Genomic DNA, 23,528 nt, shown 5'->3' on the forward strand with positions numbered 1-23,528 from the left:
CCACACCCCACATGCATAGATCCTATTCTCCCCACCTAACACCCTTCTTTCTGTAGAAATGCCACCATAAACCTCCTATTCTCTACCCCCCATCCCTAATCTTCCATTCACAGACACTATCATTCACTCTGTAACTCTTCTCTACTCCTGTGATCCTCCTGTACACATACATTCTCCTTTACCTTCATCTTTGTTATTTTTCTATCTGTTTTATTTCCCTCCCTGGTGCTCATAATGAAGCTTCCCCAGCTCTGTTTAATCATTGTGAAAGGTGGGAAGAGATCCAAACTGCCACACTGCAAGAAAGCCCAAGTGTCAGGTAAATGAAAGCAGCTTCAGCCCTGGGGCTAGAGTTACCCTTTAAAGCTGAAATCCTGGATAAGCAAATATTGTGTAAATACAAATGCAATGTGCATTCCTACTTTTTGGTGTCCTTTTGTTTATTTATTTTTATTTTTTTCAAATCAGCGTAGTAATTCAAACTGAAATGTTATCTTTGTGCCTAAGCTTCGTGTAATGAGAACCAGTTATTGCTGCTCTGTCTCCTTCTGCAAGTCGACTGGTCTTGTATACACCCCCTCATGTAGTTTTCAACAGACCGGCCAGCTAGGTCCCTCCCACAGCTCTGGTCTCTATACAGGCTACTGTATGTTGCAACTAATAATAACTAGGTAATAATAACTGGGTTTTCAGAAGCATTTGGTGCATAAAATGTGACTTTATATCATTTGTGGACGTTGAGGATTTTATTTAAATAAAAGTTTTTGTGTTTCAAGTGGATGTAAACCCAATTTTTTTATGTCATAATGTAGAGTATAAGATTTCCTAACATTTGAGCCCAATCATCTTTTATTGTTCATTGATATAAATCTTGACAAACACAGAAAAACTTTGTCAAATCCTCCCCCTTTGCTGTGAGTGACATGTGATTTACATATCTCATGCTCTAGCCTAAGAGACATGCATTATTTTTTAATTCCCTCCCACTCCTTTCTTCTGCTGCTCTGCCAGGATTGGATGTTCCCCATCTCAGCATGATTGGGCATGCTGAAGTCATGTGGTTACTTTCCTGTCTTTTCACTGGACGTTAGAGATCATAGCAGAAGTTCAGTGTAAGAAATACACAGGAAAAAATGCATATTGACAAGGGGAGTGTAGAGGTGGGCGGGGAGTCTACTGACATCATGACTCTACCCACCGAGCTCCAGACAACAAACCCACCCACAAAATCTGCCTTTTTTCGGTTCTCATAACAGACAGAGGGGAGACATTTGACAGGTAAAGATACACGCAGGAGGCATGTATATCCTTATAGATAACCAATATTGCAGTAGTTTAAAAAAGATGACATTGGTTTACATCCACGTTAACGTTCAACGGTAGCCTTTATATGCAACAAACTGCACTACCCATAATGAAACGCATAAACAATAATGTATACCATAACAAATAACCTATACAAATAAAAAAGGAGTGCATCAAATCAATGCATCAATAAATATATAAACAAAATGAAAATAAATCATAACAGAAAATGCTGTGAAAATCAATAAAGGTGCATCAAATCAATATATCAGTATTCCATCCAACAAACAATACAGTGAAACTAATTGTGCAAAATCAGTCCAACTGTAAATAGTAAAATAATTATAAATCCACGTAAACCAAGCAGTGTTTAAATAAACATTATCCAATCCCCTGGTTCCTAGGATCTCCACATCACTCCCACCAAGCATATGCATATATATAGCCTCACAGAAGTGGGTCTCTGTCTGGCCACATATATGTACTACTGGGTATGTGCTAAGACGTACCACACAATGCACTTCCAGGACAGAAACTAAACACTGTCACAGACAGCTCTGAGTCTTGTAAAATGATTAGGACCAATTCTAGATCACATAATTGCTATGATAGTCTGTGATTTGGCTATCAAAGTGATCAGTCACTGTACAGCCTGTTAGGTGCTCGTCTTCCGTGTATATACCCTGGTAGCCTAGGCTAGGATGGAGGAGCGGAGGTCCCGGTCACCGGTGGACAATCACCACACATACACACGATTGTACGTGAACAATGATTGTGGGTTTATTGGAGCACACACAGTAGTTTTATGCAGTTTGAGCTAGAGCACAGCCCTGTGGTTTGAGCCAATCAGGGATCGCCACACAAAATATGCAAGATGTTATATTTTACTACGTCATCATGGTTCTTTGCACAAGCAATATCTCTGCCTAGCAGCAAAAGCTAAATATATATATATATATGGTTTAGAATGTCCTTTAGGCGTGATGCAAGATAGGCCTGTGGTCTAACGCCATGAAGTTACTTCTGCTCTTGGAAAGGGAAGTAGCTTAACCGCATCCATCTGTTCTGTACAAACAACTAACCTTGTGATAATTCTAAAAAACACATATGACCTTAAGCAATAGGTTTCCACGGGGTCACGCTAACAGTAATTTTCCATTACCCAAAATGGATGTCTCTTAACAAAATGGTTCCTTTATTACCTTATACAGCCCATCCCTGTGTGTTTTTCTTCCTTTTGAATGGAGAAAAAGATACATTGTATACATACATAATACATTATTTAATACATTGCATTTTTTTCTCCTTGCTAGAGGAGAAAAGTGAAAACACAAACAAGTGTGTGAAAAAAATAAAAAATAAAGATCAAATAGTTCGGTTGGGGTTTGATCTAGGTCAGGGCTAGGGTCAAGGTTGGGTCAAAGGTCAGGGTCAATGTATTTTAAGAAGGATTAGAAAAAAAAGCATTTTTCATTTGTTTTATTTAGTATCAGTGTCAGTGTTTTTAGGTAGGATTAAAATAAGAAAAATGTGCATTATTGTTTCTAGGCACTACTATGGGTACAAACAACAAATAATTTACAAATATGTGCTATGTGGTATCACTGTGATCACCAGGAGCAGGAGAATTTATTTTGTGTTGTTCGTTGGTGGCAGGTTATGGTAATAGCAAGAAATATGCAGCTTTAAAAAAATTATATTTATTTACCAATATGTGCTAGTTTTCCAAGGTATAATTCACCTGGACACACTTATTAGATGCAGTGTTTTGTACAGCTTTATTAAAGTGGTTGTAAACCCTTACAGACCACTTTGACCTACAGGTAAGCCTAGATTAAGGCTTACCTGTAGGTCCATAAAATATCTCCTAAACCTACAAGGTTTAGGAGATATTTGCAAAAAGACAGTGGCGCACAGGCGCACTGAGCATGCCGCTGCTAACGACGATTTGCCATTAGTGGCAGCTCCCGTGCGCATGTGCGGGAGTGAGGTCATCACGGCTCCGGACACTCACAGTGCCGGAGCAGCAATACGCGTAAGAAGATGGACAATCCGCGCTACAGGGGACAGCGGTGACATCGCTGGCTCCTGTGTCAGGTAAGTGACACATAATGGGCTACTATGCAATGCATAGTAGTCCATTATGCGTTACCTTTGCAGGGAGACAAAGAGGAAGTAAACCCATCAGGGGTGAAAACCAGCCTAGACCTCCTAGAGCAGAGGCCAGGTTGCATCTCTATGACTGATGTTACTTTTCCAAATATATCCCTTTTCTTTTCCATTTTAAACTAAAGACATGACAAAGGCCCTCAATGTAAAGACTAGATTTGCTAAGCCAACATTTGGATAGCGTAAAACAGCAGACCAGCAGCGTACCTACGGGAGGGGGGGGGGGTCCACCACGGGTGACGCACATTGGGGGGGTTTCAGGCCGGCTATCAGAGCCGGGACAAGGCAGTGGTGGGTGCAAGAGGTGCTCTCTGCTCAGTAGTGGCTGTGCTGGCTCTCTGTGTTTGTGCGAGTCGGCTGCTCTGTCATTGAGCTCACATCGAGCTCTATACGGCCAACTCTGACTCAAAGGGACATGTGGAATCAAGACCTGGGACAAGGAAGACCACCACTTACAAGTGGGGGCTGTGAGTACAAGTCAAAGGAGGAGGCTGTTTGTTTACAGGGGGGGGGGGCAGAGCCATGTATGTGTTCACAGGTGTGTGTGTGTGTGGGGGGGGGGGGGGCAGCTGGCAGCTGAGTGCATGCAGGTGTGTAGGTGGGCTGAGTGCGTACAGGTATGAGATTGGCTGAGTGCATACAGGTATGAGGGGGCTGAGTCCATACAGGTATGAAGGGGGCTGAGTGCATACAGGTATGAAGGGGCTGAGTGCATACAGGTATGAAGGGGGCTCACTGCGTACAGGTATGAAGGGGGCTGAGTGCGTACAGGTATGAAGGGGCTGAGTGCGTACAGGTATGAAGGGGTCTGAGTGTGTACAGGTATGAAGGGGGATGAGTGTGTACAGGTATGAAGGGGGCTGAGTGTGTACAGGTATGAAGGGGGCTGAGTGTGTACAGGTATGGGGGGGGTGAGTACGTACAGGTATGAGGGGGGTGAGCGCATACAGGCATGAGGGGGCTGAGTGTGTATAGGTATGAGGGGGGATGAGTGCGTACAGGTACGAGGGGGGCTGAGTTCATACAGGTATGAAGGAGGCTGAGTGCATACAGGTATGAGGGGGCTGAGTGCATACAGGTAATAGGGGGGCTGAGTGCATACAGGTATGAAGGGGGCTGAGTGTGTACAGGTATGAAGGGGGCTGAGTGTGTACAGGTATGAAGGGGGCTGAGTGCATACAGGTAATAGGGGGGCTGAGAGTGTACAGGTATGAGGTGGGCTGAGTGCGTACAGGTAATAGGGGGGCTGAGTGTGTACAGGTATGAAGGGGGCTGAGTGTGTACAGGTATGAGGGGGACTGAGTGCGTACAGGTAATAGGGGGGCTGAGCGTGTACAGGTATGAAGGGGGTCTGAGTGTGTACAGGTATGAGGGGGCTGAGTGCGTACATGTATGAGGGGGCTGAATGCATACAGGTATAAGAGGGGCTGAGTGCATACAGGTATGAAGGGGGTTGAGTGCATACAGGTATGAAGGGGGCTGAGTTCGGACGGATATGAAGGGGGCTGAGTGCATATAGGTATGAAGGGGGCTGAGTGCATACAGGTAATAGGGGGGCTGAGTGTGTACAGGTATGAAGGGGGCTGAGTGCGTACAGATATAAGGGGGGCTGAGTGCGTACAGATATGAGGGGGGCTGAGTGCGTACAGGTATGAGTGGGGGCTGAGTGCGTAGAGGTATGAGGGGGCTGAGTGCATACAGGTATGAAGGGGGCTGAATGCGTACAGGCATGATGAGCGAGGAGGGTGTCAGATATAGGATCTGCCCTGGGTGCCAAATGCTCCAGGTACACCCTTGCAGACGACTACACTCTTACTCTTCAGAATGTTTAGTAATTACAGACAAAACAGTAGGCATTGAATTGTGTGGAATATCACCTAATTAAAAAATAAATAAAAAATCAAGATACACTTACAAACCTCAATGTGCAGAGGGCCTAGGACTCGTCTAAGAGAATTCCATCAAGGGTCCGGCAATAATTTGGCAGCTCTACCCCTCTCAAGTCAGCATCAGGGTGAGCTAAAGGAAGACCCAACTAAGAGGGTGCCAAAAGGGTTTCCTTTGTAGTGACTGACAGACCTCAGACACAAGACCCACTAGAAGGGATGGAACAACAGGTATGTCTTAACAAATTGTTAGAATAGATTGGGTTAGATAATAGGGTTAGAATAGATGTCCGATTTTACTACTATATGGGGCTCCGATAGATTTCTCCTCATACTGTTCTGGGGGAAACATGTTACCAGACACAAAGTATTGTAACATTTGCAACAGGGAAACAGACAGCTAAACAAACATTTCCACGTTGGCTGCGACGTTCCGGAAAATAATCCTTCCTTTTTACATGCCTTTTCTGTAAGTACAATTCTATTTATACGCAATAAACAGCCGAATGCCCCGTACACACGGTCGGACTTTCCAATGGCAAAATCCATTGGATTTTTTTTCAACGGATTTTGGCCCAAACTTGTCTAGCATACACACGGTCACACAAAGTTGTCGGAAAATCAGATCTTTCTGAACGCGGTGATGTAGAACGCGTACGACGGGACTATAAGCGGGCCAGTAGCCAATAGCTTTCATCTCGCGTGCTTGTGTGGCACTTTGTCCGTTGGAATTGTCTACACACGATTGGAATTTAAACGATCCGATTTTAGATCCAGCTCTCAAACTTTGTGTGTCGGAAATTCCGACTGAAAAAGTCAGATGGAGCCCACACACGATTGGATTTTCCGATAACACGATCCGATCGCATATTTTCCGTCTGAAAGTCTGACTGTGTGTACAGGGCATTACAGTACTTCACTATTGGTTCCCCCTTTTATTCTGGTTTTGGTGAACATCTCGAACTTTAAGAACCACTTTGGGGAGAAATCCATACCGGACCTGTGTGACCCACCATTGTTTACCACATCTAAGCTTATCTGACCCCTAGGCTGAAAGGCTAGGAGCTCATCATTATCTCTGTGAGTAGGGACACAGGAGGAGTGTGTGTCACATAACAGTTTTTTGGAGCACATCAGCACTTATAAGAAGATTGGAACACAAGAACACTTTATTATATTGGGACATTATTTGCGATATACAGTATCTTTATGTTTTTTGGACTTTATATTTGATGTCATTGTTTGTTTTTTGTTTGTTTTTTTGCACAGTTACAAGCGCTGTACTTATTTAAATCATATGATTTCAAGTGATTAGCATCTTATGTACAGCAGCTGCAGTTCTTTTCTTTTCACAATTACTTTTAATCATAGCGCAAGTTTATATATAATTGTTGAAACAAACATTTCCATCTGTGTTGCTGTTAGAGAGATTCCCCCTCACTTCCTGTCCTGGTGATGTTTTTACCAGACAGTAGGAATAGGAGTATTTCCAACTGAGTTTCTGATGGGAGAAAAATGTATTAACGCCACGTACACACGATTGGAATTTCAGCCAGCAAAAGAATGAAGAGAGCTTTTTCATCGGAAAATGCGACCATGTGTAAGCTCCATTAGAATTTAGCTGGCCGAATTCCACCAGCAAAAATTTGAGAGCATGTTCTCAATTTTACAGATAGGAAAAACTTTCTATCAGAAATTCCAATCGTGTATATGCAATTCCAACGCACAAAAACTCATGCATGCTCAGATTCAATTACGAGACGGAAGCTATTGGCTACTGGGTATTGAACTTCCTTTTTCTAGTCCCGTCGTACATGTTGTACGCCACCGCATTCTTGACGGTCAGAATTCGGTATGACTCTGTGTAGGCAAAACAGCTTGAGCAGAATTATGTCGGAATTCCATGAGGAAAACCATCAGACCTTTTTCTGACCATAATTTCCGATCATGTGTATGCGGCATTAGAAGTCCTAACCCTTCCCCACTCTGTCCAGTTCACACTGTATTATCTCTCCTCTTATATTTGGCTCTTTGGTTTTGCAGACATTTCTGTTAAGATGAAACAAAGTTGTATTTTGGTCAGTTAAATAACTTTATTTATTTTTATTGTTTTAAGGATCAAATAACTGGCTGGAGAGTATTTTCAGTTTTAACAGAACATTACGTTCTAGTAAAAAAATATTTTTATTATTATTATTATCATCATCATTGATATTATTATTACTATCATATATTTTTAGAAATAGCTCCACCTTTTCTAACTTTGATATATCAATTAAAGGAAATCTATTGAAGTCACAGACAGCCACACAACATGCATTTTTATAAATACAGGTTTCCTACAGGTTTCCTTGTTTTTCTGCAATTCCCCCATTGCAGAAAGTAATAATAATATTCAGCATATGAATAAAGATTTTTTTGCATGCAGTAATAACTTTTATTTACATAAAACAATTTATTTGTATACTTATTTTTGAAATTTTTGCAGCAAATGCTCAAATATACCTGCCAATATTATAAACTGTTTTCACTGTTACTTTTTCTGGTCTGCTTGTATATATATAGATCAAATTGAACAAGGTGCTAAACATCACAGTTCTAGAAAGGCCTACCAATGCCCCATCCTAATATACCAAATAATATGAAAATAAAATTTTACTCCTCAAGGGAGAGGACTTTAACAAGGGCAGGTGGCCATACAAAATATACAAAATTAGATCAAAGTGACAATGCGTAATTTAATAATATAGAATAATTAAAATGAACAATATTAAATACAATACAGATAACATATGTTTACAGATATAGAATAATAATTGTACATATCCTGTTATACTTTGTACTTCCTCGATCCAACTGTGTAAAAAAGCCCTACAGTGGACGGAAGGCAACAAACCCAACGCGGTTCGAGATCTTAAATAAATAAACACTCTTCATCAGGCGTATAAGAAAATTGCATCACACAGAGAACAGGAAATCACTTAAATGGCCAAAAATCAGTAATTTGCACAGTCTGGAGGATGTACATTAGTAAAGAGGGGAGAAGAAGCCCTCTATCAAAGCCCTGGAAAATGGATAATGCACCGGTAGAATCCGCAACCGTCACACAAATGAGCCGCGTGGCAAGGTACTCACAAGGGACATCAATAAATGTAACCCTGATCATAGATAGTCATCGGTTGCGTGAGTGGAGCCCGGTATCAGCCCCCATACATATGTGCTGGTTTGTGTGCTTTACATATTCAATCTGTTGGCACACTATTTGTGCCCGATTTGGGCGGTGGATTGTGGGATGCAGAGTAGAGAACTTTTCGGGCTCCACTCACGCAACCGATGACTATCTATGATCAGGGTTACATTTATTGATGTCCCTTGTGAGTACCTTCCCACGCGGCTCATTTGTGTGACGGTTGCGGATTCTACCGGTGCATTATCCATTTTCCAGGGCTTTGATAGAGGGCTTCTTCTCCCCTCTTTACTAATGTACATCCTCCAGATTGTGCAAATTACAGATTTTTGGCCATTTAAGTGATTTCCTGTTCTCTGTGTGATGCAATTTTCTTATACCCCTGATGAAGAGAGTTTATTTATTTAAGATCTCGAAACGCGTTGGGTTTGTTGCCCTCTGTCCAAAGTAGGGCTTTCTTACACAGTTGGATCGAGGAAGTACACAGTATAACAGGATATGTACAATTATTATTCTATGTCTGTAAACATATGTTATCTGTATTGTATTTAATATTGTTAATTTTAATTATTCTATATTATTAAATTACGCATTGTCACTTTGATCTAATTTTGTATATTTTGTATGGCCACCTGCCCATGTTAAAGTCCTCTCCCTAGAGGAGTAAAATGTTATTTTCATATTGCTTGTATATATATGGAGATAAATAATAAATCAAAGAGCTTGACAAACATTGGAATTTTTATAGTCCCAGTCCTCACATTTATTAATCCCTTCCTACCAAGATATCTATCCTCAAAATGATCCCTTATTAGCCCTTATGCCCCATACACATGATCGGATTTTCCGAAACAAATGTTGGATGTGAGCTTGTTGGCAGAAAGTCCGACCGTGTCTATGCTCCATCGAACATTTGTTGGTGGACTTTCTGCCAACAAATGTTGGCTAGCAGGTTCTCAAATTTTCCGCCAACAATTTTTTTTTGTCGGACTTTCCGTTCTTGTGTACACAAGTCCATCAGACAAAAGTCCACGCATGCTCAGAATCAAGTACGAGCCGGAACCGATCGGTCTTGTAAAACTAGCGTTCGTAATGGATATATCCTGTACGTCTAGTATGCCACTACGTTCATAATTGTTGGCCAACATTTGTGTGACCATGTGTATGCAAGACAAGTTGGAGCCAACAACCTTCGAACAAAAATCCACAGTTTTGTTGTTGGAAAGTCCGATCGTGTATACAGGGCATTGTGGTTAAGCCTGTATCCTCCCACACATTACACCAGCATAGGCAAAAATATTTGGGACCATTTCTCTTACATATCCCTTTTAATAGAACCAATATTTGTTGTACTGAGATTCATACTTAACCCAACTATCATAAGTAATATCTATGAAAACTTTGATACTGATAAAAATGAAAACTAAATTATATAAGCTACAAGATTTAAACATTAGGTGTATGGAAAAATGTTATTCAGTGATTCAACAAAATGATATACTGATGTCTCTTAAAGTGGTAGTAAAGTCCACTTTTGAACTTGTACCTGTAGGTATCTCCTAAACTTGCTCTGTTTAGGAGGTGCTCACACAAGATGCAGCTGGTGATGCATGTGCTCTAAAGGGACGGCATACCCGCGCCGTACCTTCAGAGCTCCATGTCGGGGCCATGACTCCCATGCGGTGCATACTAGCAGGTTATGCCGTTGCCTTGCAGGATTTTTTTTTTCAAATGCCCAAGAATATTACCGCTTTAAGTTTATCTGTTACCAAGACAATGGCTCATAAGATACTGTCCTATTTCACTTTGAACAACTTCAAATCCTGTAACTTTTGTATACCCATTATTACTGCAATGCTGTTTATTTCTGTTCTTGCTCACTCAAAACTTCCCACTGCTAACATTTGGGGACAAAAGTAGAATTTCTATTGTGTTACACAATTAGCAGAGTACATTATTGAAACACATTATTTCATGGTAGTAGCCCTTTAGGCTATACAAACAATGATAAGTTGTTATAGACAATGAAAACATTGAAAAAATATTTCAAATGACAACCATGCACGTCTGCAGAGAGACAACCTGACAAGTTTTCTTGACACTAATGCCGTGTACACATGGTCGGACTTTCTGGCAGAAAAAGTCAGATGGAATCATTTCATTGGATATTCAGATAGTGTGTATGCTTCATCTGACTTTTTTTTTCAAAAATTCTGACGGAGCTAGAAATAGAACATGTTTTAAATCTTTCCGCCGGAATCAATTCCTATCAGGGAAACCGTTCGTCTGTATGCTGTTCCGACAGACCAAATACGATGCAAGGGAAGCTTTTGGCTACTGGCTATTGAACTTCCTTTTTTTAGTCCCATCCTACGTCAACGCATTCTAAACGATCGGACTTTGGTGTGATCATGTGTAGGTAAGTCCGTTTTCAGCGAAACTCCGTCGGAAAGACTGTCAGAGTTTATTCGGTCGCGTGTACACGGCATTAGAGAAAAAAGGTAATAGAGGAGGGACCTCCAGTTGATTGACAGCCTCAGCTCTGTTCCTGTGTGCTGTGTGACAGGGGGTGTGCTTCTTCCCTCCAATCAGCTCTCAGACCTCTCCCCGCTGACCTCTGCAGAGTGTAACTTCAGCTCTCCACTCCCATTTTTCTGAACTCTCACACAGGCTTATAAATTCAGCACTTTGAATGGATGTAGAGAAAAGACCCTGCAGATAAACAAGTACAACTAATGAAGGAGGATTTGTTTCTTTGTTTCATCTCTGTGTATCACTTGAGGATAGTCCCTTCACTGGGTATATGAAAGGGTTTACTAGTTCTCTATGGTAGTAATAAGTACTCCTATTGTGAAAATGGAATTTAAAATTGAGTTATGTAACCTGCTTTATACATATGTCATTTGTTCTTTGTTAATGCTCTGTCTTATATTAATAAAACTATTTGAAACAAAAAAAAAGAAAGGGTTTACAACCACTTTAACCACTTTCAGACCGGACCAATTTGCTGGTCAAAGACCAGACCACTTTTTGCGATTCGGCACTGCGTCGCTTTAACTGACAATTGCGCGGTCGTGCGACGTGGCTCCCAAACAAAATTGACGTCCTTTTTTTCCCACAAATAGAGCTTTCTTTTGGTGGTATTTGATCACCCCTGCGGTTTTTATTTTTTGCGCTATAAACAAAAATAGAGCGACAATTTTGAAAAAAACGCATTATTTTTTACTTTTTGTTATAATAAATATCCCCCAAAAATATATAAAAAAACATTTTTTTCCCTCAATTTAGGCCGATACGTATTCTTCTACATATTTTTGGTAAAAAAAATCGCAATAAGCGATTATTGATTGGTTTGCGCAAAAGTTATAGCGTTTACAAAATAGGGATAGTTTTATAGCATTTTTATTAATAATTTTTTATTATTTTTTTTTTTACTAGTAATGGCGGCGATCTGCGATTTTTATTGTGACTGCGACATTGTCGGGGACCCATCGGACATTTTTGACACATTTTTGGGACCATTGTCATTTATACAGTAATCACTGCTATATAAATGCAGTGATTCCTGTGTAAATGACACTGGCAGTGAAAGGGTTAACCAGTGGGTGGCAGTGTAGGGGTTAAGTGTTCCTAGGGGTGTGTTACTAACTGTGGGGGGGTTGGGCTTTCATTTAGTGTACACTGATCTCTGCTCCAATCACATGGAGCAGAGATCAGCGTCACTAGTTGCTAGGCAGAATGGAAAAATGTTGTTTATACAGCATTTCCTCCATTCGGCCGCTCCGTGAGACGATCGCGGGGATGCCCGCGGCGATCGAGTCCGCGGGTCCCGCAACCGGACTCACGGGGGTCCCGACCAGCGCGGGAGCGCGCCGCCGGCGGCGCGCTCCCGATGGCAGGGCGGCATCGATTTTGGACGTACATGTACGCCAATATGCCTGCCCGTGCCATTCTGTCGACGTACATTGTCGTGCGCTGGTCGGGAAGTGGTTAAATAAACTAAAAACCTGTGCAAATTCATGTAAACATGTAATATTTTGTGCTCAATATAGTGATCTATGCAAGGCCACTGCTTCCAATTTGCATCTACTTCAGTTAACTTATTTTACTCCGAAAAGTATACAAATCAAATAAAAAGGGTGTGCTCTTATTGGTGCTCCCCCACTCACTAGAGGATTATGACTCCTAGGGGGTTATTTACTAAATGCAAATCCACTTTGACCTGCAAGTGCACTTGGAAGTGCAGTCGCTGTAGATCCGAGGGGGGCATGCAAGGAAAATAAAAAACAGCATTTTAGCTTGCACATGATTGGATGATAAAATCAGCAGAGCTTCCACTCCTTTTAGATCTACCCCTTAAATTTAGAGTGACTGCACTTTCAAGTGCACTTGCAGTGCAAAGTGGATTTGCCTTTCGTAAATAACCCCCCTAGTGTTTCAGCTACCGGATTCAAAAACAGCCTTCATGCTTTCCTCCCCAAGGGCAAAGAAACTGGTTCCTTCTTAGTCACTCCTGCAACTCTGCTGAAGTTTCTGTCAGTCTCCCTTCTAGTCTTGGTGTCCATCAATGCGGCTTTCTATGGGGGCACTCGCTGGAAGGATCAAGACCGCTTTGTGCAATTCCACTGCACAGAGCAAATAACAATACACCTGTTTTTATTTTTAAAAAGAGAATTTACAACCACTTTTTGCTACCGACATCATTGCGGCTCCAGCCAATCACAGCACCGGAGCCCGCGATACCTGAAAGTAACTCTGGGAGTGATGTCGGCCGACGGAGTGGGGTACGAGGATGGCTGCGGGGGGCTTCGATCTCAAGTAATTAATTCATAATGAGCTAGTATGCTATGCATACTAGCTCATTATGCCTTTGTCTTGCAGGTTTTTTTTTTCCTGGGGTTTACAACCACTTTAATACAAGATACACTATATTACCAAAAGTATTGGGATGCCAGCCTTTACACGCATTTTACATGAACTTTAATGACATCCCAGTCTTAGCCCGTAGGGTTCAAAATTAGGTTGGCTCACCCTTTGCAGCTATAACAGCTTTAACTCTTCTGGGAAGGTAGTCCACAATATTTAGGAGTGTGTCTAAGGGAATGTTTGACTATTCTTGCAGAAACACATTTGTGAGGTCAGGCATTGATGTTGGACAAGAAGGCCTGGCTCGCAGTCCCCACTCTAATTCATCCCAAAGCTGTTTTATTGGGTTGAAGTCAGGACAGTCAAGTTCCTCCACCCAAAACTCGCTCATCCATGTCTTTATAGACCTCGCTGTGTGCACCGGTCCAAATCATTTGGTGGAGGGGGGATTATGGTGGGGGATTGTTTTTCAGGGGTTTGGCTTGGCCTCTTAGTTCCAGTGAAGGGAACTCTTAAGGCATCAGCATACCAAAACATTTTGGACAATTTAATGCTCCCAACATTGTGGGAACAGTTTGGGGATGGCCCCTTCCTGTTCCAACATGACTGCGCACCAGTGCACAAAGCAAGGTCCATAAAGACACGGATGAGTGAGTTTGGGGTGGAGGAACTTGGCTCACCTGCACAGAGTCCTGACCTCAACCCAATAGCACACATTTGGGATGAATTAGAGCAGAGACTGGGAGCCAGGCCTTCTTGTCCAAGAAGACCAGAAATAAGAACACGATTCTCTATTGAAAGGTAAAAAAGTTTTAGTTAGTGATACATTTTAAGAAAATAGGACAATTATTAGGGAAGTGATTATGGTTCTGAGTAGATATATACATTATAAAAAGTAGTCTTAGGACATATTATATTGTGCTTTTGTTGCTATTAAGAAAATAGCCAGGGGGCGTGGCTACCGCACAACTGAATGGCAGCGTGCTTCCCCCGCTCTGCTCCAGACACGGGAACCGAAGGTTCTAACGGCGACACTGTCGCACCCAACTGACCCAAACAACGAAAGGAAATGGCGCAGTTAAACAAACTGCAAGATTTCTTTTCGCCGAAAGGCCGCGATCCCATCCAAGATGGTGCCGACTCCTGGAGCAGCTCTCCTTCCTCCGTGGGAAGCCCGCGATCAGCAGCATCCAGCCCAGGGCTACAGCACTGCCCTGACCATGATGCCCTGGAGGCCTCCACTCTTATCTCCCGCAGCCCTGCAAAATCGAAGCCTCGCCTGGAGGACGTCACAAAGCAGGGCCCCTCACCCCAGGACAACATGGAGGACATGAGGGAGCTGGTGGAACCCTTCACTGCCTTTCCTACGACGGGTAAGCCTGTTTCTGATACCACCCTTAAGGACATGCTAGTCTCCCTCCGCAGCTCTTTGCACACAGATATGCTGCAGTGTGTCACTAATTTTAAGACTGAGCTGGGAGCGATGGGGGGAAGAGTATCCCATATAGAGAAGAAAATGGGAGAATTTGCTGAATCCCATAACACTTTAATATATGCCCACAATGACCATGATGAGGAGTTGGAATGGCTTAGGTCAAAGGTCGCTGACCTTGAAGATACGTCAAGACGTAACAATGTTAAGATCAGGGGTGTCCCAGAGACTGTCCAGCCTGCACAACTTCAACAATATGCTCTTGATCTCATTAGAGCATTCCTACCCTCTACGGCAGATTCAGACCTACAGGTGGACCGTATCCATAGATTACCAAAACCGTCACACCTGCCCGACAACATTCCGAGGGATGTTCTGATGCGGGTTCATTTTTATCAAACAAAGGAGCAACTTATGGCCACGTTTCGTAAATCACAGCAACCTATGGAGAGATTTGCGCATAGCCAACTATTTGCGGATCTCTCTCAGTATACAATACAAAAACACAAGTCTCTCCTGCCAATAACTAAAGCCTTACGAAACCATAACATACTATACCGCTGGGGATACCCGGTCAATCTGACAGTTACTCATGAGGGCATGACCTTGGTCATTTCAGATGTGGAATCGGGTCTGGCATTGCTCAGATCCTTGGACATTCTGCCTGAACACCCACCTTGAGCTGCCCCCCTTTCAACCAACCTGGGTGACAACTTCGACTGGCAAACGGTGTCGAGGAAGAAACACAACAGTCAGCGCAAACCTAAAGCACCCAAATACAAAAGCTAAGCTACTTATGCCTATTTCGGTTCCTCGGTTCTGGAGTACTCAATTGTAAATTTTTGCACTCCTGTACGAAATGGGCAGAAGTTCTGCCCTCAAGTTCAAATTCATGTATGACTATATACTACGGTATTTGTTTTTTTATAGACCAAACCTAACCCTTTTTCCTTCTTCACCCTTGTTCCCACTTGCCTTGTCCAGCTACCATCTGAGCAGCACTGCTAACATCAAAGCGGATTCTATTGACCCTTACCGTCTCAACTTGCAACACCTGAGCTTGCTGTCCTGGCAATCAACGTCTGAGACAAGGTATGATTCTCGTTTTTTGACACCCTATACACATGGCAGTTAAAATAGTATCATTTAATGTGAACGGACTCAACCATCCAGCTAAGAGGTCAGCAGTGTGGAAGGAAGCACTCAAACTGCAAGCGGATGTTCTATGTCTGCAGGAGACCCACTTTTTGTCTGGTAGTGCCCCAAGATTCCAACATAGGAACTTTCCCCATGTCTTTACAGCCTCGGCCCCATCCAAGTGAAAAGGAGTCCTTATAGCTGTCAGAGACTCTGTGACTTTTGTCATGACTGAAACTCTCACTGATCCCGAGGGTAGATTTTTAATACTACTTGGAGAAATAAACAACAAGCCTTTCACCATTGTCAATTTGTATGCCCCCAATTCCCATCAACTCAGATTTCTGAGGAGACTTTACAACAATGTATCCTTAATTAACCCCCCTGGCGGTGTTCCCGAGTCTGGCTCGGGGTGGAAGTTTTGTACCAAAAGCGGTGACCCCGAGCCAGACTTGGGACCGCATCGCTGAATCCAGGAGGAGGTTTACTTACCTTCTCCCTTGGATCCAGCGATGTCCCCCCGCTGTACGAGCGGCTTGTCCTCCGCCGGATCTATCACGGAGCCGATGCCGTCACGTTGCGACGCACGGGGACGGAGATCGGCGCCAAATTCAAAAAGTGAAACACACAGTATACATACAGTATAATGTAATCTTACAGATTACATTGCTGTATGTAATTATTTCACATCCCCTTTGTCCCTAGTGGTCTGCACAGTGCCCTGCATGCAGTTTTATATTGTAAAAACTGTTCTTTATGCCAGGAAACTGGAGCTTGTCCATAGCAACCAAAACTGTCACTTTACATCAAAAATGATTTTAGACCAGCTAGAAAACAGCGATAATAAATTGGAATCACTCGCAGAATTGAGCGATAGCAATTTGTGCGGAGATCTGTCATCAAATACCGAAAAGTGACAATTCTGCAACTGAGCAAATTTCAGTGTTTTTGATTTGATTACATTATTGAATAATTTTTATTATTGTTATATTATTATTTGGTATAATTATTTATAGTTATTTATTATATTAAAATTTATGATTTAATTTTTCAAACTTTATCATACCCGGGATGTCTGCTAGACTCTGGTTTGGACAGATTTAAGTGAGTTATTCCTAAGAACTACAGGACTACAATATAAAACGCCAAATTTTCATGCAACATAACATTGTACCGCTTTTAGCACCTAAAATCCGAAATAATCGTACCGCCAGGGAGGTTAAGAAGGGCTCGCTGATAATTTGTGGAGACCACAATGTCACAGTAGATCATACCATGGATATTACCTCCAAGGCCAGGATGCCTCCACTTACTCTCCAACCTCTTTTGAATTCCGAGGACATCTACGACATCTGGAGATGCCAACATGCAGATGAAAAAGATTATTCCTATCACTCAGCCAGGCATAACTCTTACTCTAGAATTTATCTGATCTTGGTAGACAAATCGCTCCTGCAGGCAGTGTCCTCCTCCACCATTCATGACATTACATGATCTTACCATGCCCCTGTTTCGATTACGGTGGTGGAGGGACACACGCCAAGCCCTGCCTACATTCGGAGAGCGAACTCTTGAATTTTTCATAATCCTTCTCATGTGAAGTATCTGGAAAAAAGCTTATCTTTTTTGCTGTCAACACTAACTCTGTGTCTGATCCCAATATTCTTTGGTGTGCCCATAAGGCTTTTGTTAGGGACCTGCTCCTGCAACTGCGCACGGGAGAAGAGGCGGAGGACACAAAGGCTAGACTTAGTTATCAAAGCGGGAGAAGAGGCGGAGGACACAAAGGCTAGACTTAGTTATCAAAGAAATTAAAACATTAGAGGCACACAACAAAACAAATTCTAACGCTCAAATGGCCCAAAAGCTGTCACAGCTGCGTTTTGATCTCAGGCTCCTACTTGTACAACAATACAAGCATATACAATATCTGAAGCTGTCCCATTACTCTTCGAGTAACCGTGCAGGTAAATTCCTAGCGCAAAGACTTAAATCTACCAAGACCAAATCCAAAATTGCTTACCTTTTGCATCCCTCGGGGAGTGGTAAAATCTTTCATCCCAAAGAAATAGCGAACTCATTCGCCAACTACTACTCCTCATTATATAACCTAGCTGATGATAGGGACACTCCCCAACCGACTGAACAGAGCATACAAACCTTCCTAGCTAAAATCAAACTTCCCTCCCTTTCACAGGCACAGCTTCAAACCCTTAATGCTCCTATTTCGGAGCCTGAGATTGAGAGGGCAATACGTAATCTCCCTTTGGGCAAATCTCCAGGCCCAGATGGCCTGCCCAATGATTACTATAAAACATTTCAATCTAACTTAACTCCAACCCTGCAAAAGGTTTACACTGCTGCGATGTCCTCCGCCTCGTTTCCCCCTGAAATCCGCCTTTGTGGTGACCATCCTGAAACTGCAAGGAACCCACGACTCCTTCCAACTTTAGGCCGATATCTCTGCTCAACACTGACGTTAAAGTGTATACAAAAATTATAGCACATAGGCTGCTTCCTATTCTTCCTTCTCTCATAGGACCCGACCAATCTGGCTTTATGCCAAGGAGACAGGCTTCTGACGCCACAAGACGAGTCCTCAATATTATGCAGTATGCACAGACCTGTCGGACGCCTTCTCTGCTCCTCTCTTTGGACGCGGAGAAGGCGTTTCGACAGGATACACTGGGGCTACATGCGACAGGCCCTGTTGAAGTTTGGCTTTTCTGGACCCATTCTGTCTGCCATCTTGGCCCTGTATTCATCTCCCTGTGCTCAGGTCTTCACATCTAATACCCTCTCTGATACCTTCACCATATCTAACGGTACACGACAGGGTTGCCCCCTCTCCCCCTCTATTTTCAATCTACTGATTGAACCCTTAGTGGAGAGAATTAGATCCCATCCCAATATTCTGGGGTTCTCGGTACAGGGACAGTCCCATGGCATAAATCTCTTCGCGGACGATATTATTCTCTTCTTGACATCACCCCAGAACTCCCTACACCATGCCCATAACACACTCACTGAATTCAGCAAAATTTCCTTCTACAAGGTAAACTTTACAAAATCTACTATCTTAGAGATGGGAATCCCACCCTTGGCTAAATTACATCTACAAAACTTTTTCTCTTATTCGTGGAGTAGTAATAGCATCACATACCTAGGTATAAAACTAACCAAGAATCTCCAAAATGTAGCGGAAGCCAACTACATACCCTTAATCGATAAACTCTCCAAAGAAATTAAAAGGCTAGCCAATATTGAATTCACATGGACAGGACATCTGGCCTAATTTAAAATGCTGTTGTTGCCACAAATTCTATACATTTTCAGAACGCTAACAGTACCAGTACACAAAAAATACATCAGGGCATTAAACGCCCTCATGACCACATACATATGGAGAGCCAAAAGACCTAGATGTTCCAAAACTCTTTTAGTTAAACATAGGATAGTGGGAGGGATGGGATTGGTTGACATTGAGGACTACTTTAGAGCAACTACTCTTGCGCAGCTTGCGAGATGGTTCGACCCCTCCTCTGAGTCCCTTTGGTGTAACATTGAACAATGGCTATGTTCTACCAACAAGCTAAGCGAACTACTATTTGTCGATGCCTGGAGACTGGTGCCCCTGCAGGGCCTTCCTCTCTCCATCCGGGCCTCATTACTGGCGTGGAGGGAGATGGTCAAGATCCCAGCCCATACATCCGACCCAATAGATCTCCCTTTCCCACTAAAGATCCTAACATATGTCATTCCAAATCTAAGCATTACAGAGTGGTGTGATAAGGGGATGAAAACACTAGATGATCTATACTTAAATAAGGAAATCCTACCCTTTGCTACCCTTCAATTGCGTTTCAAGCTACTGACCGCTGATCACTACAAATATATGCAAATAGCCCATTTTCTCAGATCCATTAGGACATTCAGCATCTCCATCCCGAAGGAGGTGTGGCGATTCTTTACCGCAAAACGAACTCCCCCCAAGGGCATTTCACTGTTCTATAATCTTTTCCAAAACAAAATGGCCTTTACAAAAACACCCCTCTACAGGAAATGGGAAGCTGACCTAGGCACTACCTTCACGAACAAACAATGGCAATACTCACTGTGCTCAATTTATAGAGCCACCAAATGTGTGAATCATTGGGAGCTGTCCCAAAAAATAGCGCTCAGATGGTACCTCACCCCCTACAGACTGTCCAAATTTGGACAACAAAACGCACAACTGTGCTGGAGAGGATGTGGAGCAACAGGTAATTTGCTCCACATGTTCTGGGCCTGCAAACATCTGACCAGTTACTGGAATTCTGTTTTAGGCTCCATCTCAACCATCATGGGCATCCTGACCACACCTAACCCTGGCCTTGCGATATTGAACCTAGGCATTGAATCCTTCCCTGCTGAATTTAGAACAGTGATTACTCATATCCTTCTGGTTGCAAGAACCCTAATCGCCAGTCACTGGAAGGACGATAGAGCCCCAAATGCCTCAGAGGTCCTCACTAAAACCCAAGTTCACTATGCCTATGAATCTCTGTTGGCAGGTAGAAATGGTAACATTAAACAATTTTACAAGCACTGGAAAATTTGGGTACTGTGGTTGCACAGTAATTAATGAAGTACCGTATATGCCGGTGTATAAGACGACCGGGCATATAAGACGACCCCCTAATCTTACTGTTGTATAAGCATTTTTTTCTTGTACTTACCGTATAAGACGACCCCCTTCCAAGGCTTCCGACGCTTGATATTCCGTCCGTCCTTGCTGAAGCAGGAGCTGGCGCCATATTCTTCTTCCTGCTTTTGCTGGAACCAATCACAGCAAGCGATGTATTCTATTAATGAATACAAAGCCTGCTTGGATTGGCAGAGGCTGTATCATCATCAGCCCACGCCTCTGACTCTCAAAGCCAATCGGTAGCCTGCTCGGATTGGCAGAGGTTGTTGCTCCAATCCGAGCAGGCTCTGTATTCATTTGAATAAATCGCTCGCTGGGATTGGCTCAGCGGTATATACTGTATGTAGCCGAAGCTACATACAGTATTACCGAACCCTCAGCAGGCATCGGAGGGGCTGATCCGGCGTATAAGACGACCCCCGATTTTCGGCCAGTTTTTTTAAGTGTAAAAGGTCGTCTTATACGCCGGCAAATACGGTAAATGTTTATCTGGCATCACTGCTTTCTCTCTGTTCTAACTGACCCTAACCCAGGATGTTAGTCGGACCATACCCCCACCTACCCCGCTCCCCCACCCCCCCTTCCCTTCTCCCCCCTTATTATAATGTTAAAATGCTTTCATCTTTTACTTTTCTCAGAAATGTTTAACAGTATTGTGCATTATCTCACACTGATAACATAATGTATGAGTATCTTATGTTGTAGTGTAATTTCTTATGCATTCAGTATCTCTGTGTTTACGACTCATTGTACAAATGAAAAGAAAAGAAAAAGAAAGGGAATGCTGTTTTCTTTCTGTGACTTGTTTAACCCAATAAAAACAATTTAAACAAAAAAAAAGAAAATAGCCTATGATTTGTTGGTGCTCAGTTATCATTCCATTCCATGTGAGTCATAATTTTACCAATGCAAATAGCTTGCTGCTGGTTTGTTATTTTCTCTGTTAAGTGGTTTACTTTAAATAAATATATTTGATTGATTTAAATGTACTTTTTCCCCTTACTTTAATAAACATTTTCTCCCACTTTTTAATTCTTTTTTTCTATCTTTAAAATGATTTGTTTCTTTAAATTTCCACATGGTACTTGATTAGGAGTTTTCATTAATAGCTGCTTTAAAGTATCTATACCAGTGATGGTGAACCTTGGCACCCCAGATGTTTTGGAACTACATTTCCCATGATGCTCAACTACACTGCAGAGTGCATGAGAATGATGGGAAATGTATTTCCAAAACATCTGGGGTGCCAAGGTCCGCCATTACTGATATATACTATACTTGTATGCTAGTATACTATCATCTTGGATACAGTATTCATATTGGAATAAGTATTACACTTCGGCTCAGCGCTATTTCACGCAACTCTTCTCTACCCCTCCTACAGGTATGTGTCAGCTCAACCAAATCTTCCACCTTTAATTGAAACTGGGATCTGCTTGATAATTCTGTGCATGTGCTTTTGGTGATCTATGCTGCCTTCAAATTATTTACCACTGTCCATATCACTGTTATGTTTAATTTACTTTCTTATTGTCTATACCTAAATTATGAGATGTTCCTATCTTTATGGCTGTGACCTTTCTGCTCTCTTGCTGTGTCTTGTAGTGAGCCTTGGTGTGAGAAGTTCATTCTGTTATGCCTCATACACACGGTCGGAAATTCTGACGGACAAAGTCTGATCGATTTATGTTGTCGGAAAATCCTATCGTGTGTGGGCTCTAAAAAGTTTGAGAGCTGGATCTAAAATTTTCCGACAACAAAATCCGATCAGACTTTTTCCGATCGTGTGTAGAGAATTCTGACGGACAAAGTATCACGCATGCGCACAATAAATTACGAGATGAAAGCTATTGGCTTCTGGCCTCTTTATAGTCCTGTCGTATGTGATTTACGTCACCTCGTTCTGAACGATCAGATTTTCTGACAACTTTGTCCGACTGTGAATGCAACATAAGTTTTGGCCAAAATTTGTCGGAAAAAATCCAACGGATTTTGTGGTCGGAATGTCCGACCATGTGTACAGGGCATTAGCCCTTCTGTGTTCCTCTTATTCAATCCTGACTAATTAATTGGCAATACCCCCACCCAAACTCAGTTTAAATTTAGGCCTTATCTAGGGGATGCACAGGCTGGGGTTTGCACAGGCAGGGATTGCATTGGCAACTATCATCTTGGATAAAGTATTTATATTGGATTAAGTATTACACTTCGGCTCAGCACATCAGCGAATGCCCAAAGCGAACATACACAACAGACTTCTGCAGAACACTAAACAGATTACAGGTGACCTGATTCTCCATCAAACTTTCATAATCTCTCATTATTATTATTATTATTATACACGATTTATATAGAGCCAACAGTTTGCACAGCACTTTACAATGTATAGGGGGACAACACAATTACAGTACAGTTCAATACAAAAGGCTTCCTCTCAATTTCACCACTCTGTATCTGTATCATGCACTTCCTACTTTTCCTTCTCACAGTTGCATGATCCTCTCTCCTTAAATTCTCACTCTTTTGCCCATCTTCTCCACCCCCAGCTTATATATATCACCCTCACTCCTGTCTTCACCTTATTACTGCATGTACCACCTCCTACTAATTCTGAACCCATATAACAATAAAGCCTGCAGGACACTGGGACGTGTCCCCCCCACATAAGTCACACTCCCATATCACCTCTCTCACCCTTCTGCTTCTCCTAACTTCTGGAGACATTTCCCCAAATCCTGGACTTCCATCATTTACCTTCTGCTAACATACCCAGCACCCCCCATCCTCTGCTAGCAGCCGCAATCCACACAATCTCATTTCTATTCCCCGTCAGCCTAGAACCAGCCTCCTCTTCGTCTG

Source organism: Lithobates pipiens, unplaced genomic scaffold (genome assembly GCF_037356315.1).
Source record: "Lithobates pipiens isolate NorthernLeopardFrog02 unplaced genomic scaffold, aLitPip1_a1.2 Scaffold_25, whole genome shotgun sequence".
Lineage (NCBI taxonomy): Eukaryota > Metazoa > Chordata > Amphibia > Anura > Ranidae > Lithobates > Lithobates pipiens.